The 16,678-nt window shown below is 33.6% G+C and overlaps 1 protein-coding gene across 1 annotated transcript in view; it reads right to left on the minus strand.

Annotated features, from left to right (window-relative positions):
* LOC149789638 (uncharacterized) overlaps positions 1 to 16,678 on the minus strand; it is a 138,029-nt gene that overhangs the window by 38,151 nt on the left and 83,200 nt on the right. Inside the window, exon 2 of the mRNA XM_089973077.1 lies at positions 3,354 to 3,432. The gene's annotated coding sequence lies outside the window, so the exon portion shown is untranslated. The remainder of the gene's footprint in view (positions 1 to 3,353; positions 3,433 to 16,678) is intronic.

Consider the following 16,678-nt stretch of genomic DNA (forward strand, 5'->3'; position numbering starts at 1 on the left):
TACCCAGTAATTTTTGCAATCATTAGCACTTGTGGGATGATGTTTCTGTCATAATCACCTATATCTAAGGAGGCGCTGACCTTAAGTAGAACTGATTAAAGGTAGAGGATGTCACTTGATATAAAATCTATACATTTCCTCTATAGCTACCGTGAACTGGATCCCGTCTATTCCGTTGTCAGATCAGCATTTTCTGGAATGTGATTCATCACCTTATTAGTGGGAATTAATCATGAAGTACAATCAACATACATCATTTTGCCCAATTTTGTATATATTTATACGCCATTAGTAGTGGTAATATTATGGAATGCTGGCCAGGCATGAATGGTTTGACTCAATTGGACAGCATTATAAGTAATGCTGTTTAACTGTGAATTTCATAGGAATGATCATTCCGATCAATCAGCTGTCCGACCCACCAGTCACATAACAGGCTTCGGCCAACTGTAAACATAACAAAGTTCATTCATATGGATGGAATGACTTGTTGGCAGTCAGAAAGGCATACCAAAGATGGTATATGCCTTGTGGTCTTGGCTGACTGGTGTAGCATGGTCTATGGTTGATACGGCTGGTCGGCTATGTGGTTTGTTTGGAAGGATGAAACACAAGTTGGAGCAAACAGAGTAAACATACACAGATCATTTGTATGGTGAGACAGATTAGCTGGCACTGTAAACAGCATAACAAAGATGATATATGCTTTACAGTCTGGCCAGCTAGTGCAATATGTTTTGTATGGTCTGTCCATTTGTCCGTACTGTATTGATCAAATTGCATATCTTCATATCGGGCGTGTTTTCCTTAATAGTTGTATGCATGTACAAGGCAAAATATTGCAAGTCCTCCTGCCTCATGGGTATGGTAATATATAACTGTCAGCCATCATACCTCATGTACTAGCAAATGACACTAGCTTCTCAACATTGGTTACACTCAAGACAAGTCGGTGTGAAATTTTCATGTGTATGGTACAAACTACTTTTAATTCTGTCCACGGAAATACCACAACAATATTGTGGTGTAAGAGCAAGAAAACTGATACGTGTGACGTTTTAGTGTCACGATAAATTCACCATCTCATGTTTATTTTTTTTTTTTCTTTTGCCATCTCGCTGATGGCCAGTCAATTTGTTCCTGAGGTTGGTTATAAACCGTCCTATGCAGCTGAGATATGTTTGTAACTATATATACTGCTAGGTACACCAAATTTGACCAGTGGACTCGATCGACAGAATGAGCTTTTGCTAGGTCGCCGAATGTGGCATCGCCACGAGAATATTCTGGCGATGTGTATCCACTGGATGACAAGGTAATGAAACTGGCAACCAAGGAAATCTTTCATGCTGAAGCTCAAATAGTCCACACCAAAGTGAAATGCAAACTATTTTCCTGAATAAACTATCACATCATTAGGATGCCATTTATCTGACAATTCTCATGTAAGCGAAGGAGGTTGCCCATGATATCCGCACATAATAGTAGTTTATTTTGTTTCTGACCAACCAGGAAATATTTCTAACGTTTCTTTGGACATGGTAAATATTTCATCCTAAATGTTAATTTTATGAAAATGTTTCTCATCCATACAAGCAGAAGTCCATGCATCACCATGCCATCGAAAGAAAGTGTGGTAAGTAACTGCCTTAACACCTCTCTGTATCATCTCCCTAGCAAGTCTGCGAGTGGGTGTCAGCACAACCATATCAGAATCCCTAAATAATTCTAATGCATGCACTGTTTTACAAAAACCACCTGGACCATTAAGCCAAACAGTCTTATGTCATGTTATAGGATCATTTACTGACCGTTCTGATAATTTATCATTGCAATAATATACGCCTAGGAGCATTTCTCTGAGAACCAAATTAAGTACTGACCATGTTTTGATATTGGACTAGCAGAAGCATGTGTCGTATTGTTGCACTAAATAAAAAGCTGGCCTCCTTTTATATTATCATGACAATTACGTCTTTTGAATCAAATAAAGGAGGTGGAATTAATAATAAAAAAAAACGTCACAAGGCATCCAAATCCTGCATGCTTAAGACCAAGCGTCACTGGTCATATGTTGGTCACCTCATTTCAGTCGATCAATCAAACACTGTAATGAATGTTATTGTCTGGGCCAATAAGAGGGCGGGGGGGGGGGGGCAAACAGGGATATATTCCCAGGGCCCGAACCAAACAACACTTTTTAATTTTATGAAAGAAAAATTTTGTTTGAACAAGATAGGCCCAGGTGTATCTTACCCCAGGGTCCATGATCGCTCTCTATGGCTCTGGTTATTGTGTGAGTAATCTGATTGAACTACCTTACAATAACAGACTCGTTCATAACTGTGATCAAGGAAAGCAAGGCAACCAAGCAAAATGGCAGCCTCACAAAATAAAGAACTTTGTTTCACATGTACAGACCACTGTGTGGAATAGAGTTTCAGAGAATACCAGAATTTGCATGTAGAGATATCTTCAATGATGATTAAATGTTTCAATGTTAATTGAGTTTCAACGTAGATAATTGTCTCACAAAATAAATGTTGCATGATTTTGATAAAAGGAATCTTATTTTGTAGTGTATCAAAAGTTAGTCTGGTTCCCTGCTTAGTAGACTCCATGTTTTGCACAAAAAAATGATACACCACTCCAGGACCCAAACTATTTAAGGAAACAAAAAGCGGTGATGTAATACACAAAACCATTTGTGCACAATGTTGGTTGTTGAAACCAGGTGTAACCATGTTATCGATCCTTCAGATGTTGGAGATTTTGAAACTAAATGTAATTTATTACAGATTAACAATCAACTTCATCAGAAAAAATGCTTTATTGACAATTATTTTCTATGCTATTATAAAAAAGTATCCAGTCATTAAACAGCCCAGTTCCCCATCCCTAAACCCCGTGGTTATCTGGATGTCTAGTGGATTGTTTGGAGGTCTTACGGTAACTCGCACCCTCGCTTATAGTGTGGTCTATGTTTTTGGACCCCAATGTGCATGAGTTATCGATGGAGAGGTGTATGTGCAGTTCCAACAGTGATATCTTCATCGGGATAATAAAACTGGTATCACTGCTGTGGATATATCATTCTTCTCTGACTGATATGTGTCATCATCAAATAATACTAAACATGCAATGCTGCAAACTGAAATGATGGATGTCTAAATGTTTTACAAACTACTGTATTATCACTTTACTTTTCATATACTCGTGATATGCAATAAACTATTGTTTGGTAAATCAATAGGACACAAAGCAAACCCTTACAATTCTCAATTTGTTCTAAACATTCAATTAAGGATAAAATCCATCTTGTACACGTAACAATGTCGTGTAGTTACAGTTACCTGGTTTGTCTTCAGAATCCCCAGGGAATGGCACAGATGGATGTATTTCTGTCTCTACACTTGACTGCCCTTTCTCTACCTAGATGACAAACAGAAAAAATCATTAGCAAACTTGAAGCTTATTATGTTTATCAATGCTCTGTGATGTGATCCTGTAAAATGCCAACATTTCACTTTACATCTGGGAGCAATTCTTAAAAAATTCAGACTGGTCCGCTGACTAACTTGATTATCAATTTAACAAATCTGCAAGGCAAAGTTTCAAATTTAAATTAAAAAATCTGCCTTCTTTGAAATGGGTCATATAGAGTTGCTATAAATATAAAATAAGGACAGTATATGGAGGTCTAGACACAAGAGTCTGATGTTTTATCAATAAAAAAAAACAAGGTCATTTTGTGTTGTCACATATTTCATCATATTTTATTGATAAAACATCTGACTTATGTGGCCTAAAATGGGAAAATATAACTCTTACATTTTTCTGACACAGCAATCTTTCATTTAATAATATTTTCAAATGTATATGATGAGTGGGATTAAAGAGATGATAATAAAAGTGACAAGCACAACTTGTTATGGCTTTATTTTTAATTTTAAATGTACTGGAAAAGAACTGTCCATAAACAGGCAAAAGTAAGATGTATTTTGGTGTTAAAAAAGTGTGATAATTTCACCAAATGTGTAATGGTGGGCATGTAAGAGTCGTGTGAAGACAAAAAAAAAAAAAAAAACAGATGTGTAGACAGTTACAAAAAAGAAGTTGTGATATGCATGACTTGTGTCGAGACAAGCAGTTTGAAGGTAAACGGTTGAATAGCACAACTTTAAACCAATTCGCTGGAGTTCTCAGGCATCACTGGTTTCCAAATGTGCAAATTCATACAAATTATCGCATGCACTGGCAACATCTTCCCTTTGTTCCAAGAACTATTCCCATATTGAGCACCAGAATAAAGCAAATCATTCTAGTGACACTAAAGGGACATAACTCTAAAATGGACATGAATTGTTTTCCTAGACGCCTAATATTAAACTTCATTTGGATGGTCTTGGATTAATTAATGATCCTCGTGAGCAACAATGATACAAGTTACAAAGGTATTTCATGAATGCGCATGATTATATATATATATATATATATTCTAAACTAAACAACACCAACACATAGAATGTGTGACCGGTTTCACTTTAATGCTTCATCAGGCTGAATTCAAACTGAATTCAATATCATTGCTTACGGCATTCAGTATGTTGTTTCTAAGTGATCAATGAAATAAACAATATGACATAAACAAGATGACATCATAGCTTACATTTTTAACCTGATTATCTTATACTGTAACGAATACATGACATGGAGATATGCATATACATCAAAGATTAATGATATCTTAATACATAAAAATATATCAAACTGGATCTTAAAGATACATATATTTCTACTGATAATTATATATAAAATTTATTACTAAATAGAGATAAAAAGTTTTATAAATATTTGTATTAGCATAATGCACACCCATTAAAGATATAGAAAATAAATAAATACAATTTTTTTAAAAAATATTAACAGAAATATATATTGATATATTCTTGACAAATGTTAAATAGTTTATCAGAACTCAATTTATATATTAAAAATTATGGTGTACATAACGCTTACTATCAAGTATTTTATAAATAATTAATCATATTAAAAAGAGAATTAATTTAAAATGCACTTTCATTTTTAAAGAAATAATAAACTTATTTTCATGACATTATATTATACTTTTACGAATTAAGTTTTTCTGCAACGTAGAATAATATAAAAATATTCTTATCTAATTGTAAACAGGGGACATAATTCAGGAAAAAATAAGAAGAAAAAGAAAAACAGAATTGTGAATGTCATATAATGTTTTTGAATTTAGACCTTTTGGATATACCGTATTAAGACGGTGAATCCAATAGGTTTCCTTTTGCAGACGTTACATTGTATCATATCATCAACTTAAAAATATTCTTGAGGATATGGTCCTCTTAAATACGCGTGTTATAATATGTACAGAGTACGCTGTCATCATTTTAATTATTGGAATAAATATTCTCCAATTTACACTTAATGCCTCATCCTTGCGTATTCTCCCGATCAGCTGATTTTAGTCGCAAGCATTGTTATTGGAGTAATACGCAAACGTTTTGAGATGACCCCTGGTAAAACGACGTGATCGTTAAATTTTGGCATATCTTGTACAGCAATGCAAGAGTGTCAAATATAATTACCTCCTCAATCAGTCAAAGGTTACATCCAAATATCCGGGTAAGGCTGTCATTACTAATGATATCTCCTATTAATGTAAGAATTTTGGTCATTTAAAACACGGTTTGCAATATGTGATCAACAGGCTAGATTCCGCGCGCACTACATGGTCATTTCGGATTGGTTGATTGATTGTCATGCTCATCAATCAATGCTTTGTATACCACAATACGTACGCGTGTTTAATGTCTGTACATCAATGAATGACTGCAGAAATGGAAGAAACAAACACACCAACTGAAAAACAAAAACACAAACACTACCTACCAATCCAAGGGATAACCAAAATCCCCAAACTCTAAACTCCAACTTAAACCTAAACCTAAACACAACAAACAACACAACCCAAGACGAATAATAATATGGAACAAAAAACATCCACTAAGTAATTGCTTTTTTTTAATGCAAAAAAAAAAACCTCCAAAGGAAAAAGTGGAAAAGAATTCAGTCTTTGACATAATTTCAATTAATACAAATGGCTTAGAAATAACTAAAGCTAACCGGATTATAAAAATTGCAGCAAGATATGATTTGATATGCCTGCAAGAAATACACCAAGTATCAAATAAAACTATCAAATATATAGAGGACCAAATGGATGCTCTATTTATCACAAACATTAATAGAAAAGAAATTTACTCAGGAGTAAGAATATTAATTAATAAAAAATGGTTATCATCCCAATGGAAAAAAATGATATACCAAATAATTTTGCAGGAAGATTATTACATATAACTATAAATAATCAACATATCATAAATATTTATGCGCCTGCTAAAAAACATCAAAAATTAGAATTCTACAATGATCTTAATGAATATATCCAACCAATAGTAATAGAAAATACATCAATATTAGGAGACTTTAACAATGTAAGTGATGAAATTGATAAAACAAATGGCCTAACCCAACATGACAAAAGATTTCAAAAACACATAAACGATTGTATCCTAACTCATAATTTAATCAATACATATAGATATAAATACCCAAATAAACGAGAATATACATTTAACTTTAGAAACACAAATTCAAGCTCTAGGATTGATAGAGCATATATTAACAAAGATATAATTAATAACCTGATATAAAGTAAAATATTAAATAATAAAATCACAACATAATAGAAATCAAAATTGAAGTAGGAAAACCAAATAAATGGGGAAATGGTACATGGAAAATGAACAATTCCATATTAGAACTACCAAAGTACCAACAAGAAATTGAAAACATATTAAAATTTGATAATTATTTCTCATATTATCTATGGGAAAAAATTTAAAAAGACACCACTGAAACTACAAAAAAATATCGAAAAATGATCCAACAAAATAACAAATTGATAATAGATGAATGTATAAAAATAACAGAAGACATAAACTCGTTAGATATAGAAATACAAACTGCAAAAAAAGAATTACAAAAAAAATAGAAGACTACAAGACACAAGGCTACAAAATAAGGGCAGGCAAATATGATAGCTTATATAAAACAGGTAAAAATATCTATGCTAAGGAAGAAAGTAGGAAAGCAACTGAAAGGAATATTACATAATTAAAACATAATAATCAAATTATCCATGATAAAATACCTATCTTAGACTATATCCTTGAATATTACAAAAATCTGCATGAATCCCAAAACATAACTGAGGGAAAAATCAAACAATACTTAGATAAATTAAATTTACCAAAACTAAATGATGATACAAAAAAAAATATAAGATGCTCTTATTGATGAGCAAGAAATTACATAAGCCATTGAACAGCTTAATATAAATAAATCGCCGGGATCCGATAGGATAACGGCGGGATTCTATAAAAAAATTCAAATTACATTTAACTCCAATCCTTAAAAATGTATATAATACCTCCTTTTATAGTGGGGAAATGACTTCTACTATGAGAGAAGGAATTATCACGTTAATTTATAAAAATAAAGGAAAACAAAATGAAATCCAAAATTGGAGACCAATATCCTTACTATGGGCTGGCAGGCAGTGAAGAGGAGTCAGCCACCTTAGTAAAGAACCTGGATGAAACATTTTCCAGATTTGACATGGAGATCAGCGCTGAGAAGACAAAACTGATGACAAATAGTGGCAAACAAATCTCAGCAAAGATTAAAGTCAGAGGACATGAACTGGAAACAGTGAGCCAGTTCAAATATCATGGTTCCAATATCACTGATGAGGGATCAAGAGCATACATTTTGTCAAGAGCAGCACAAACAATGGCAGCTTTGTCAAAGCTAAGACCCATCTGGAGAGACAAGAATATCTGTCTGAAAACTAAAATCAGACTATTGCGAGCTCTAGTCATCTCAGTCTTTTTGTACTCATGTGAGGCATGGACCCTGACAGCATAATTACAATGAAGAATCCAGTCACCTGAAATGAGATGCTACAGAACCATTCTTGGCATCTCTTACATGGACCACATCACAAATGAAGAAGTGCCTAACACTATCAGGCGCGAAATAGGCCAATATGAGGACCTCCTCACCACCGTCAAAATTAGAAAGCTGAAATGGTATGGCCATGTCACTAGAGCCAACAGTCTATCCACAACAGTCCTGCAGGGCAGCATCCAGGTCGGCAGAAGGAGAGGTAGACAGAGAAAACAGTGGACTGACAACATCACAGAATGGACCAGGAAAAGTTTTGCGGAGACACAGGCATTGGCACATGATCGAGACAAGTGGAGGGAACTGGTCAGATGTTCAGCAGCACAGTGCCTCAACGACCACACTAGGTCATGAGACTGATGATAATGATGATGATCCTTACTAAACATTGACTACAAGATTATGAGCAAAATACTAACCAACAGAGTCAAAGATAGCATGGAAGAAATAATTAATCACCACCAAACCTGTGGAGGAAAAAACAGGAAGATATTAAATAACACATTATCAATTAAAACAATATTAGATTATATGGAAGACAAAAATACAGGTGGAGCCCTTATCTTGATTGATCAAGAAAAGGCCTTTGATAGAATAGAAATTAGTTATATAATACAAGTACTTAAACAATATGGTTTTGGAGAATATTTTATAAATTGGATCCAAATACTATATAATAAAATCAGCTCACAGGCACAAACAAATGGAGCAAAAACAAAACCATTTAAAATTAATAGATCGGTAAGACAGGGATGTCCTATTTCAATTCGACTTTATGTATTTAGCACTGAAATATTACATAATTCTATACAACAAGATCAACATATTCATGGTATTAACATACCAAATATGACTGAACAGTGTAAAACCTTTCAACATGCAGATGACTGTAATAATATAATAACCACACAATCATCTTATACATGTCTGATTAATCAATACAAAAAATTTAGTGAAGCTTCTGGTTCCCAAGTAAATGATAATAAAACTGAAATACTATTAATAAGTCAATGGAAGGATAATCCACAAGGACTTCCTAATACACAAATCAGACTCAAGGTAAAAACACTTATTGTAATGTATGGAAAAGAATGCAAAATGATAAATTTCTTACACATAAAGCAAACTTTAGAGAAACACATCAATATATGGACTGATAGAAACTTAAACTTTACGCATAAAATACAAATAGCAAAAACATATTTATACAACTCTATATGGTATCTCTTTGATAATATAGAGTTTGAAAAATTATATTTAGACAAAACTGAGTCAATAATTATAAAATATCTTTGGAAAAGTATACACAAATTGTCTAAAAAAAACATTACAAAAAGGTTATGAACAAGGGCTACCAAACCTAATGAACAAACAACAAGCCAACATAATTTCAAGATTGAATATGTTAGACCAACAACCACTATACTACTGGCAGGGACTATATATATATATATATATATATATATATATATATATATATATATATATATATATATATATATATATATATATATATATACACGTTTTAGGTGCGTTGTGGGCAGTCATCCCGAAAGTGGGTTTACGGGAAGGACATGATATAGTTTACATTTCAAATCAAAATACATATATATAGGTTGTATTTCTTACATAGTAATTATGTATATGTTGAAAATAAGTATATACACTTATGTTATAGTCCTATTCATGTTTTCGGTTCGTGGGCAGATATATAAATTTCATGGGCAGTTTTGACCTTTAGGTTGAAGATGACAAAGTAACTGCCCAAAAATACGTTCACGAAGAACAAACATATAGCATTCTGCCCGTGAATACGGCCACGGGAACAATATATAGCGTACTGCCCACGAATACGTTCACAAGTAACAAATATACAGCATGACTTTCCGGTGTGCGCGCGCAAAATGGTTGTCAAGACACGACGATAAACATTAATCTATTAAAGCATCCTTTGCAATGGCCAGCGTACATATAACGGACGTGAGGTTCGTTTTTCACAGCTTGTTTGAAATAAATGGATGATTATATATCCAGTGTAACAAACTTGTCTTGACAGCTTATGGATGCTAATGTTTGACATTTATTGTGAAGATGATTGTTCACTGCTTGTTGATGAATTCGTAGCTTCTGTTAATCGATGCTATAGCTCAATTTAACTGTCATACACTGATATGTTTAAGTCTGCTTGCACAGTTAACTATGCAGAGTTATGGAAATATAACAAATTGGTTTTAATAACTTTCAGAGTTTGTTTTACTATTACTCAATATTTGTTTCAAGTACTATAAAGGCTGTGATAGGTTGGGTGGCTTAGATTACAAATCAGGCCCTTCTCACTTGGGGGGTGGGGGGTGGGTACTGCCCATTATGAATATTACTGGTCCTAGATGTCCAACCTGATATTTATGACATATAGGTTCAACATCTTACTGCCAGCAGAAATGGTGTTCTGTAGTATTTTTCCCAGTCAATAGTTTATGGATATATTATGTCATGTACTATGCTTGTTTAATTCTCTCATCTCAGTTCTGACGTTACCATTGAATGCTATAATGTTCCCAGACATCCGGTATTCTTGGTTATTAAAATTATATATATACACAGATAACTGAAGGTGAGTTCTCATTATTCCCTAACAATTGTAATTAGTGGGGCTGTAGCAATTGATGGTCTGAGAATTCAAGTTAACTGGTTCAAAACTTGGGTAAACAACAAACTGTTTTCTTCCTTTGACAGGCATCATACAGTTTTGCATCTTTGTCTCTCTGATGACTGTGGTACACAAGTTACAGACTTTGCCTTAGAATGAGCCTGATTTTTGATACTTGTTACTGAATGGGGTGGGGTAGGGAAGTAACAAAATTATTAAAGGTGGAATGTATGCAAACCATTCTGGAAATAGATATGTGCCAGCAACTGCAACATGTAAGCTTCAATCAATTTGGAAACTATAAGCTTTATCCTGTAAATATTAAGTTCACACCCTGTATAAAAGATGATTTTGTGTTTGATTAACTGGAACTGTTAATTTATTATGTTAAGGAATTTATTGTTTTAACCCTAGTAAATGTAATATAATTAGGTCAAAAGTTCCAGTTTGTTTATTGTTTCCAGAGTTGATTATTGTAACTGGAAGAACCTGTTTCTAAGTGTTAAATGAAACGAAAGAGATATTGTTTACTCAAGTGATATAAAATAAAAGTTTAAAATGAACTGAAAGAAATATTGTTTATTCAAGTGATACAAAATAAATGCAAAAGTGTATATTCATTAAGAAGTGTATTGTCAATTGCAAATAAATGAAGATTTATCTTATTTTGTTCTTTACTTGTGTACAAAATTATACCTGGATTGGGCAATAATTACTTGGACTCCATTTGGAAAAGAAAAATCTATATGTCCGAAATACCTAATGTTCATATCATAATGCTCTTTTAATGGATGATTATGCTTTTCAGCTGACGTTACCATATTGCCAAGTGAACTAACAGTATGGCCTTCGGTGTGGCCCACTAATCACATTTGTAAATGAATTATGCATACAACAGAGAAATAGCTCTTAAAATATCTTATGAGTTGAACAATGTGTGTACACAAATAAACATGAAGCAAATCTTTGAAGTTGTATGCCACACATGCAAGTGAATTGGTGGTTTTCATATGTAACTTGTGTACTCTTATGGCTTTTGTCTATATTACTTTTAGCCATTTCTATTCACACACCAGAACACAACCTTTTTTGTCTGATTCAGGTACTAATGCAAAACTTATTTCAGCTGTAACTGAAGTATACAGAATTTTTCCTGACGTTGAGGCCTACTGTGTAGACAGTATAGCTTTAAGTCATCAAATCAAATGGAAGACAACAGTGTGCAGTTGAAGAAAATGATATATACCCAGCACCATTTAGAGTTATCTTAAAGAAAAGTCACAATGCACACTGATACAAGTAGTTTTAGAAAATGCATTTGTTCCACATACATTTTAACTTAACCCAAAAGTTCAGTCTCTTGCCTAAAATTTAATCAGATGTATGCATTTATTCCATAAAACACAAAGATATAATGAACCAAATCATTTTCATTATTGAGTTAGGTAGTAGGCTATGTTAAAGAGTGCAATCACTTTATCGATTTTTTTTTCCATTACATTTTTATTTATTATAAAATGACATTTCTTAGTGGAGTGCTAGCAACTGTAACTTGAGGAATATTTTGTACATGCTGGCCTAAGTGTCATGAATATACTGTGCTACATTTTGCTTTATTAGGTATAATACTATCATGAGACTTGCTTGATTAAATCCTGAATTTGTCAGTTACACTTACAAGTCCACTGGTAGAATTTAAAATCTGTGACAGTTTGGGAACTTTTTTTGCAGTAACTGCAAATCACTTTGCCTTCACAGTCAATGAATTCAAGCCATTGATAATTGTCAAACCATTGTGACTGAAAATGTGATTGTCTCTTAGTTGTGTCCTATTTGATAATTTTGCTGCCACAGAGTCTGGATTGTGTCTCTGAAGAAATAGTTCATCTAGACTCTGTTGCAGTATTACATTTTATATGTTCAATTTAATGAATTTTCTTTCTTTGAATCATTCTTATGTCATAACTTGCGAAAATAGTTTAGTTAACAATATTTATTCAAACAGAAAAGATAACCTCACTTGACAAATCATCCTACTAAAGTGATCATGGCATACACTTTTATCTTTGAAATTCAAATATTGCCCACTCTTTAATTAACATAACTAATATTGCACATTGAAGGTGATCATATGTATCATCAGTTTTAAAAAAATAAAGACATAATACTATCATTTAATCACTGCATACAGGAAACAGACACTTGTGTCTGTAAAATGCCTTTCATTGGATTACTTTGGTTTATTAAAACCAAACAGCGATCCACTCAGGATTTTCTAGGGTAGATACAGAGAATATATTATGGTCATTCAGAACGCTATCAATACATCAGACCAGATTGTTTTTATTATTATTTAGGCAAAATAACTTAGTAAGTCAGATGGCAAACATGAGGATGGTGATAGGTTATGTGGAATTTGCATTGAATCATCTGATCCCAGAAGATTTGATACAATGTCACTGGCTGTGGTAATCATCAAGTGCAGTTGCACGGCACCATAAGACTTATCAAGATACCATAAGCTAGAAAGATGAAGAAAAAGAAAAACGATGACCCAAAGACAAATCCTGCAAACTGTGTGCAAAAACGATTCCACAGATTATAGATGAAAACTTTACTATATTTAGCTTCAAGATATTAATAAATTCGGATTACTTCCTCCAGTCTGCTACAGTAATTCATTCCCATTGCACTCATAAATTGATTATAGTCCTTGCAGTATTTTGTGTGGGCCACAATATTTTAATTGATGCAGCTGATGCTCCATTCTTCAGTTCAGTGTTGATTCAAACATAGCAATGTCCCTTTGGGATGTGTGCATAAATAAAGAATGCCTGTCCCTTCATTACCACACTTGTTGAATTTATCGTGTCTCTCTGAAAACTGTACCATGTGAGAAAGAATTTTATAAACAAACTGGACATAAGTATTGCTAGACATATACTCAGACCTGAGACTTCATAAAAGACTGCTTACTTGTGAGGCATTATTAGTGCTAGGGCTTGAGGTAATAACTTGCTATATGTTTGGTAAGGCAAAATAAGGGGCCTTATGACTTAAATTGAAACTGTGAAAAAACAAAAGGTTCAAATGCAATAAACTTGTGTTTTTCCTCATTTGTTATATTACAGTGCCATGAAAGGTCATTTCTTTTATCTTTTTAATCCCTTGCCAATTTTAAGTCATCATCACTAACCAAGTCTCTAAATCAATTCTTGGCATATTTAGCTAAAATGGTGTCTACTGTTCCATTATATCATTGATTGTTTAGCTTGCTTGTATGGAGCTTAACACCATTTTTCAGGACATCATAGACTTTACATGGCAGCCAACATATTTATTGGAAGAAATCAACACACATAACGCTACTGGCAAGCTTTCTCATATACACACATTGGTTGGACTAGAGAGAGTTGATTAGTGATGTGTATGCCTAGACCATTCTATAATCCTGGGCCCCATGATTGAATACAGCTTAAAGAAATTAACCCTAATTCAATTTCCTTGTTGCATTTAAATCATAACACCCACCATGCAAAGTGACACATGTCTCAAGATTTTCAAATTTGTATATGTTTTGCAACTTTTAATTCTGAGTTGATGCATGTGGATGTGGAAATTCAGTTACTGAATACTTAGCTACTTATATAAGGAGCTCTCACACTGGTAAAAGCATGCAATTGGGATTTTATTTGCAAGAGGGCAATTAATTGTTCAAAATACTGTTTTAGCTAACTACATATGCGAAGGGTTGATGTATAAAAAAGAGGATCAAGAAATCCTAGCTGATAAAGATAATTGTATCCAACTTGATAGAAAGTGAGAAGGCCTTTTAATTTTGTACAGCAGTTTCATTAAGGAACCAACTATAATACCATTAGAAGTTTATGAGCAGCAAAAACCACATTAAGGACCAACTAGACATCAAAACCATATGCATAGTTCCATTTACGGCCAACCAGACATCAAATAGGTCATCTAGTGAAAGCACAATGTCAAAATGACCAGCCATCTAGGAGAAGTAGCAAGGAAGGGGTTTTCCAGATGCCCATTAAAACAGCCATATTGGAGGTTAGATTGGCACTATTTTCATTTACGTCCAACTAGACATAAGAAGTCTTTCACTGATATGACGATTCATTCAGGAGAAGTAGTTATACCAAGATTTTCAGGATGGCCACATTGGTGGCCTTATAGGATGTCTGTACAGCACCATAATTCTCATTCAGGACCTGCTAGACATCAACATAAGTATTTTGTACACATGTTGACACGCTGACACAATTATCCATTCAGAAGTAGCGATAAAAAGTTTCTTAATATGGCTACTGTGGCAACCACGTTGTATGTGTGAGTGGCACCATCTTGTTTTTTCTTCCAGATATTTTCACACAAATATCATATTTAAAGATAACATGAATTCATACAAGATCTTGTCGGTTTATTTCATTACAGATTTTTCCCTCATATTAATATAATCTTTTGAAAACATTTATACATTATAGTTCTAGAAATTGTTCATGCTCTCAGAAACTATTAAAATCACAGCAGAAAGTGTTATGTTATATCTTTATTCAGCACTGAAAAATATTTATGAACTCTTAAAGTTTTTTCCCCTATATTAACTTAATTTAATGAAGATTTTCAGACTATAACCTTTCCATTGGATTTATTTTTTCAAACATGGCGTAAAAAGTATGTTATAGTAACCAATTTTTACATTGCCTTCACCATTGCAGAAATCTCTATAATCAATTTCCTAGTAAAGAAAAGCCAAGAAAATAAATGGACAGTTAATATTCACTTCAGGATCACAGACCTGAGGCAAATATGTCATTGTTAAATCAAACATTTTTATTGTGTTTCCTTAGACCTAAATATATATATATATATACTTGCTGTTACTCTAAACGAAGGCTGGTGATCCAGCTGATAACCTTTTGAGGGTTTTAAGGATGTCTTTAAAATTAAGGCCTTAAAAATGTTGAGATCTTATATTAAAAATGACAATTTGAGCCTTGCAGATTCATGTCCACAGGTGCCCAAATAAAAAAAAAGAGGGGGGGGTGCAAGGGGCAAGCTTGTTGGTGTGTTATAAAATAACTGACTTATCATCGGTGTGCTGACAGGTGATGTGTAATTAAATCACTGTTGTAATATTAATAATGAGTGAGTCTGCACAAAGGAATTTCATACAGCTAAACTAGCTCAACAACTAGAGGCAATTAAGAAATATATCCACATTCGTGATTCTGTCAAATGGCAGATACAACAGCATCAGGAAGCTCAAGTGGCATTTACAGAAGGTAAAGAGCCGCTATACTTGTTATCTTTTTAGGGATGTGCTTGGATTTTGCCCTCAAGCTGGAGCAGTCATAGGATATATAATAAATCGCCACGGTCGGAATTTATCCCCAAGCTGGGGTAATCGATGGGTAAAGTCTTATCCACAGTCGGGGTTTTATTCAAGCTTCAGGTGCAAGTTTTTGTGCATCTCCATGCCCTTGCATAAAACACAGTTACACGTTTTTTTATATAGATATTTTTCAGTTGTACACAGGAATAATAAGTATTTGCGAGTGTTTGAAATGAATGGGTTCATTATGAATTGAGTGGCACTACATTTCAAAAGCAAAATTGGATTGAAATGCAAGAACTGTAGTACGGAATTAGTGTTGGTTCTGGATCGTAGAATGGAATTGTGTGTGTGTGATTGGATTTTTAAGGTAGCTTGAATAATTTTTCAGTCATATTGCTACGATGTCTGCAGTGTGGCAGTTTATAGTGATGTATAGCACTGGGGCATCATGCTGCAAACATGTAGTATGATGTTGCACCCAGTCACATTATCCTGACACCAGGCCGAACAGTCCTAACACTAACCTCTTAATGCTGAGCGTCTAGCGAGGTAGCTGTTAATACCATTTTTGTAAGTCTTTGGTATGACTTGGATGGGGTTTGAAC

This window comes from Sinohyriopsis cumingii, chromosome 10, assembly GCF_028554795.1.
Source record: "Sinohyriopsis cumingii isolate HCF-2022 chromosome 10, ASM2855479v2, whole genome shotgun sequence".
Taxonomy (NCBI): domain Eukaryota; kingdom Metazoa; phylum Mollusca; class Bivalvia; order Unionida; family Unionidae; genus Sinohyriopsis; species Sinohyriopsis cumingii.